This window comes from Grammomys surdaster, unplaced genomic scaffold (genome assembly GCF_004785775.1).
Source record: "Grammomys surdaster isolate TR1022 unplaced genomic scaffold, NIH_TR_1.0 371, whole genome shotgun sequence".
In the NCBI taxonomy this organism is placed as follows: Eukaryota; Metazoa; Chordata; class Mammalia; order Rodentia; family Muridae; genus Grammomys; species Grammomys surdaster.
In genome coordinates, this window is record NW_021604790.1 from 4,248,821 (window position 1) to 4,255,340 (window position 6,520).

Here is a 6,520-nt window from a genome sequence, read left to right on the forward strand (position 1 = left end):
AGGTGGCTGGAAGAACTAATGGCCAGTTTCAACCGGAAGCCTGACATCCAGCAGGTGGCCATCTCCAGCAGGCACCTTAAAAATTCAGTTCTCAAGCTGTACAAAGGTGTCTCAATAAATGAGATAAAAATAACTCCGTGAAAATGCTTTGCAGTGTGGTAAGCATGATTAGAATTTACCTATTTTAAGGTTTTTCGTCCCCAAGGTCACAGTTAAGATACCTAATGGGTTTGAATGCTCCTTGATTTAAAAAAAATTTTTTTTCACGAAACCTCTTAAGTGTATTACGATCATCTTAATCTGTTTCAAGAGGATTTCTCAAGGAAATCATTCACGTTGGCCATTAACAAAAAAAAGGTGGAAAGAAAGCAAGCAGACGGCTGCCCCTGGGAAAGTGTGCTCTATCTGGAAGGCCACATTTTGGGAGACTCGAGTTGCCTGTGTAGCACTTGGGGTCCAAGGAGTACTGCCTGGCGAGCCAGCGAGGGTGAACTGAAAAGCGGAGACGACCAGCACACCGCTCTGCCTGGACCCCGCGGGAACCGAGGGAGGAGACCCCTGGACGAGACAAAGGCTGCAGCCCCCGGAGGCCGGGGTGCGCGTGCGCCACGGAACGCGCGTGCGCGCGGCGGTCAACACCGCGGCCCGAAGCGGGGCGGGACCCGGGAAGGGAAGCGCGGAGAGGGGCGAGCCGGGCGGCGCGGGGAGGGGGGGGGGGGGCTGGTGGGGCGCTCGCGCGCGCCCCCTGGCGGCCGGAAGGGGAAGTGCGCACACGGGCCTCACGGCCCGCCCCTCCCCTGGGGAGGTTCGCGCTCCCGTGGCTCGCGCCTGCGCTGCCCGCCGGCCTCGGGAACGCGCTCTCTCGGCCGCGCGCGCGCTCGCAGTCTCCGCCACCCACCAGCTCCAGCACCAGCAGCAGCGCCGCCGCCACCGCCCACCTTCTGCCGCCGCCGCCGCTGCCGCCGCCGCCACAACCACCTTCTCCTCCGCTGTCCTCTTCTGTCCTCGCCTTCTGTCGATTATCAGGTAAGCGCCGCAGCTCCGAAATCTAGTCCCCTTCTGCCCCTGTGCGCCATCCTCCTGTCGCCCCTCGCCCCAGAGATGGATTTAGGGCGCTGGGCATCAGTCAGGCGCAAAGGCGGGGGCCTCTCTGCGCCCTGGGCGCTGGGGAGCTGGGAAGGAACGGGTGCGAGAGATGCATGCACGCGGGCGAATGCATGCATCTATGAGTGCTGGGGTCCGCACCATCGGCTCCGCGCAAATGGGGGGGGGCTGTGCCCGCAGGGTGGGGCGCGGATGACGGTGACCTAGGGAAGGGGTTGTTCTGTAATCTGGATCTCAGCCTTTTGCCGCAATGGGCGTGGGTCTGTGCGAGTGTATGGGGGTCCAACGACGACCCCCGAAAGCGAACCTGAAATCGGATTTCTCTGCCCCTGATTTCCATCAGCCCTAAGGAAGGTGTGGATCGGGTTCTAGAAAAGATGACTGCCTTCATGCCTCTCCTCCACCTCCCTTGGCAGTGATTCTGACACGGCCTTCACTGGCCCTGATTTAAGGCGGTGGCCCGCCCCCTCCCCTTTTCCTCCTTCAGAAGCCGGCAGGGGACATTTGGGGGCTGGGAGGAATCGGGAGGATGGGGAGGGGTCCAGGCGCTGTCACTTTAGCCGCCCTTCCCCCTGCGCGCGCTTGGTACAGTGACAGGGGCAGCGCCGTGCCCGAGAGAAGGTAGTGCGCGGATCCCAATGTGGGAGCTCCAAGAAGCAGGGGTCACCTGGCCTCGCGGTGTCAGCGGGCTGGGCGGCAGCGGCTCGCCGCTCGAGGGTGCGCAGCGTCGCAGCCAGGCACAGACCTGTGCGAGGGCTGCAGGTGCATTTCGGGGCGCGATTCTTTCTCTGGGTTCTGCGCTGGGCTCCCGGCATGTGCGCTCCCTGCCGGAGGCGCGGGCTGGCGCGCAGGGCTCGCCCCTCACTGCGGCAGTGGGTGTGGACCTGGGTGGGAGAGGAGGGGGGAGTAGGATGTGTCTCCTCCCGCTGCCACCCCTCCTCCGTTTTTTTTTTTTTTTCGCCTCTCTGAACGCGAGGTGCCATCTTTTTGCGGCGAGTCACGTCTCTATCGTAGCATGCCAAGACCTGTGGCCGGGCTTTGGAGGACCCGGCTTGGACCCATGTTAAGGAGCAGGGGGCGATGAACACGGAAACCTTGGCGTTTTGCCTCAGCAGCCGTGCGCACCCGAGCGTTCACCTGAGGTCATCTAGGGGAGCTCGCTGCTTTGTTCGTCGTGTGATTTAGGATCTGCGCTCCCAGCCCTGTTTTTTTTTTTTAGGGGGGCGGGGGGAGGCGGGGAGCTTTCATTCGACAAGGATATTTGCCTACGCGCTCGGAACAACTCCATCCTTTTTTTTTTTTTCCGCCATTCATTTCAGACCCTTTGTTGGATCTACAGACTTGCGGGGGCACGCATGGAACGGACGTGACCCCGCGCAGCCCTCTCCCCAATTCGGCCCAGAGCCACATGGGTGGGATTCGAAATAGTCTCTCGTGTGCAGGAGTCCTCAGAGGAAGCACATCCCTCCCCATACCCAGGCCGTCCTGAGGACCACACCCCACTGGTGTTTCACATCTTGGGGAGCCAGCTAACCCTCGGAAATGGGGAGATTCAGCAAGCTTGACTCCCCGTTCCCACCACCACCACCACCTTTGTACCCTGTTGCCTCTCCCGGTGGGAGCGTGTGAGGAGAGGGTATGAGATCCCCTGGGATGCTGCGGCCACACCCATCCCTCCCAACCCACCAAGAGGGGGTTAAGGGTTGCCATAGGAACCACACCAACCAGAGGAGGAACCTCTGGGCGTTACCCCCGCCCCTTACTCCGTGGAGATTCAGAACCCTGGAGTGGTCTGATAGAGCCTGAAGATGCGAGGAAGGAGCCCCTCATTTCTGATGCAAGCATCATTCTCTTGGCGCTGGCAACCATAGCCATCCAGAGAGATGCCTCTAATGTATTTTATTATAAGCGTATTGACTGATATTATTTTATTAATATTATTTAAATGAGGGTCTTTCACTTAAAAGTCCACATTTACAACAGCCCTTGAAACCAGAGAGGGATAGAAAGCAAACAGGTCCCAGCCTCCCCACCCACCGTACAGTACGCTCAGTCTTCGAGGTTTTCTGGTTAATTCTACCGCTGAATACTGGTGCGGACGAGCAGTTTTGAGACCGACAAGCTTCTTCTTAAGGGCCGAATTGCCCACGTTGGCTGCCCAGATTGATGTGTATTTCTGAGAATGTCTCAGCTGGGGTGGAACGCCCTCTCCCGGTCAAACTGCGGCCTGAGGCTTTGGCGTCGTGGCTGGACCCGCCCGGCAGAAATTTCCTGAGCATCTGAAAGATTGGTTCAAATACTACCCATCCCTCGCCACGCAACGGGCTGCTGGGAGCAGGATTCTTAATCTGGAAAAAGCCAGGCTCTTGGGGTGGGCGCAGAAAAGGGAAGCCTGGGAGGGAGGCTGTCTATAGCGGGCCTGTTGGGCAAAGGTGTCACAGTTCTGTAGGTGGGAAATCAGCAGGAGGGGGATCGGAGAGAGAACATTTCACCCAGTGCAGAAACAAAGCTCAGACCACGCGTCTTCGAACTCACTCCCATTTTGCACTGTGTTGAGGTACTGAGTGAGGTACTGTGCTGGCCAAGGCCCGAGTTGTTACTGAAAGATCGTCGGGGCTGCTGCATGATCCTTCTGCAGTTTGAGAGGCTCCATTGCCGCCTCTGCCCTTGCTTTAACAAGCCAGTTTCATTCGCCTCCGAAGCTAGAAGTTTATGCTGAAGCCGGGGCGCTGAGAAAGCCTGGCTCATCTGAAAGGGTTCAAGAGCTTCACCCACTATCCTCCGCGGGTGGGTGATCCCTTTTATATCCAGGAGGCCCTATTTACCCTCTGGCGTTCAAGAAATTGTAGTCCCAAGTCTGGCTGGTTAGCATTGGGTGGATGACAGGGTCAGGAACAAACTAGCCACGTTTGGCTCAGTCCCCGGGCTCCATAAGACTGCCCGAATTTTGCAAGGTTCTTACCCGGCCCCTTCAACTGTTGGGTCTTATAGCAGGAAAAGAAGTATGAAGCCATCGTAGGTTACTTCTGTGATTACAATTCTGAGATGTCATCTTGGGTTCAATGCTACTGCTTGTGTTTGCCACATAAGAATTGCTTGCCCACTCGCCATTTGGAAAGCTTCTCTAAACAAATGGCTATCCAGATAAGTGCTCATTCCTCCCCCAGCTGCCAAGCCCGCTGTAATGACGGCTGATCTATTCTGCACCGTTTGCTTCGCCGGCAGATGTGTGTAGCTATAGCAGTGATCTGGCTTGGCTTTGGGGCTCACCTTTGGATGATTTGAATATTCCTTAGCTTGACTGGATGTGTGTGTGTGTGCGTGTGTGTGTGTGTGTGTGTGTTTAAAGATGAATGACAGCCCACGGTGTGCCTCTCTCTCTGCCCCTGCACAGACCCTGTCTACACAATTGCATGTTGGTGGAAGGGTGTGGCTTTTAAGTGGCTTCTAGTGTCAGGCTCTGTTCCCCAGAGAGGAACAAAGGAAACAGATAGTGCCCAGGAGTTGCAAGAAGAAAACTTGGTTGCATTGAGGTAAGGTCAGGCTTGTTCCCACTGAGAAAATGAGCCCTTGTACTGAGCAAGCTCCCTGGCCCACTCGCCCTTGGAGGGCAAGATTGGCCTGGAGATAGGACAGGACTGGGGTGCCCTTTGTGTACACTGACTTTCCTCGTCCCTTCTAAACATCAACATGTGCAGTTCATTTGTTAAAAATGTTAAGGACTTGTGTTTCATTCTGTCTCCCTTGAGCATGCTGTATATGGCTTTTGTGATTTCCTGGCTGTGTGTATGAACATACACTACTTTTTTCAGTTGAATATATGAACCTTTCCCACTATGCCTTTTCTTTTATTTATTTAGTTAAGCTCTTCCTTGGTCCCCTCTTGAAAATGAATCGCTTCAAAAGAATATTTTTAAATACCTAATATAGAGCTAGATATATAATGGGTGTCTGGCCTGTCATCGTTTGACGGGTAAGTGGATAAAATGGAGCAATACAGCTCAGGAGGGCATCCGAGAGAATGTAGAGAGGGGTGCAAATTCAAGGTCACAGCATCTGGGAAGCTTAGGGACAAATCCAGTCTATTTTGTCTGTGTGTCCAGTTGGCGCCCACACAGCTGCCTGTGTGTCCTTGCTCTGCCTCAGGCCCCAGAGCATCCACAGGTGGCTCACCTGCCCCTTGTTGGTGAAAGGGGGATGAAGAGCCTAGAGGGGGCTATCACACTCCACAAGCCCACCTGTGGGGGTGGCCATGTTCCTGCTGCAGGTGACTGGGATGGAGATGGGGAGCCTCACTCTCTCATCAGCCACTGTAGAGACACTCATCTGGCTACTCTGCACACAGGAGTTAGGGTCAAGTGGGAAGGAGAACCGTCCCTGGCCCCTAAATGGGGCCTCATAAGGCTACTGAGACTTGGGTCTTTTCCTGGAAAACCATGGTCCTCATTGGGGTTGCTGAAATGTCTGGAAAGTGGTGTATGTTGTGGGCATCTTGTGGGGCGAGGCCAGAAGTGCTGCTAAACATTACAGGACAGTTGCCAAATGGCACTGGCACTGGCATAGGGAAACCCTGCTGTGGAAACAGTGTTTCTCTGGCACTTTTATCTCAATTATAGCTAGTGCCCGTCTTCTAGGAGTGCTGCAGCTGCCGGAGGACCTTATATAGTCTTCACATGAATCTCACTGAATGGTAGTAACTGTTACCCTCTAACACATAGGGAAGCCCGCCAAAGCCCAGAGAGATTTCATAACCAACTAAGGATGCACAGCACAGGACACACAGCTAAGCTCCATGAGATTTAATTGAGTTTTGTGGGCTAGCCTGGGAACCTAGTCAGGCCTTCCAAACACCCAGTTCTTTTTGCAAGAGTCTGTTTGGATCATGGGCTAGAATAAGTTACAGAGGTGTGGATTTGAGTCCTTGGTGTCTGATTTGAACATCTGGAACAAAGAATTTCCCTCCACCTTGCTGCTCTGCTTGTCAAACGTAGAGCAAATCTTTCCCAGAAACCTTAACCCCCACCTGACTGAGGGATTCTCCACTCATCTGTTGTGTAAAGGGGCAGCCAGGTTTGATTGGCTGAGATACAACTGTTAATTAAGATTGGGGGATCGAGGGCAGGGAAAATGGCTCAGCTGTTAAAATGCCTGTCTGCTAGCATGAGGACCTTCCTGAGTTCGGATCTCTAGCCCTTACACAAGAGCTGAGTCCTGCTGTATGCATCTAATAAACCAGTGCTGGGCAGGGGGTAGAAACAGGAGGGTCCCTGAAACGCACTATCCAGAAAGCTTAGCCAAACTCACAACCTCTGGTTCACTAAGAAACTTTGTCTCTAAAAATAAAGTGGAAAGTGATACAGGAAGACACAAAATGTCAACCTACATACAAGTATGTATATACCACAAAAGGGGGGGG

General features: G+C 54.4%; 1 protein-coding gene across 2 annotated transcripts in view; it reads left to right on the forward strand.

Moving 5' to 3' along the window:
• The first annotated feature begins 932 nt into the window (after nucleotides 1–932).
• Mapt (microtubule associated protein tau) overlaps nucleotides 933–6,520 on the forward strand; it is a 97,454-nt gene continuing 91,866 nt past the window's right edge. For both annotated transcript variants that reach the window (XM_028780590.1, XM_028780591.1), the window contains exon 1: nucleotides 933–1,026. The gene's annotated coding sequence lies outside the window, so the exon portion shown is untranslated. The remainder of the gene's footprint in view (nucleotides 1,027–6,520) is intronic.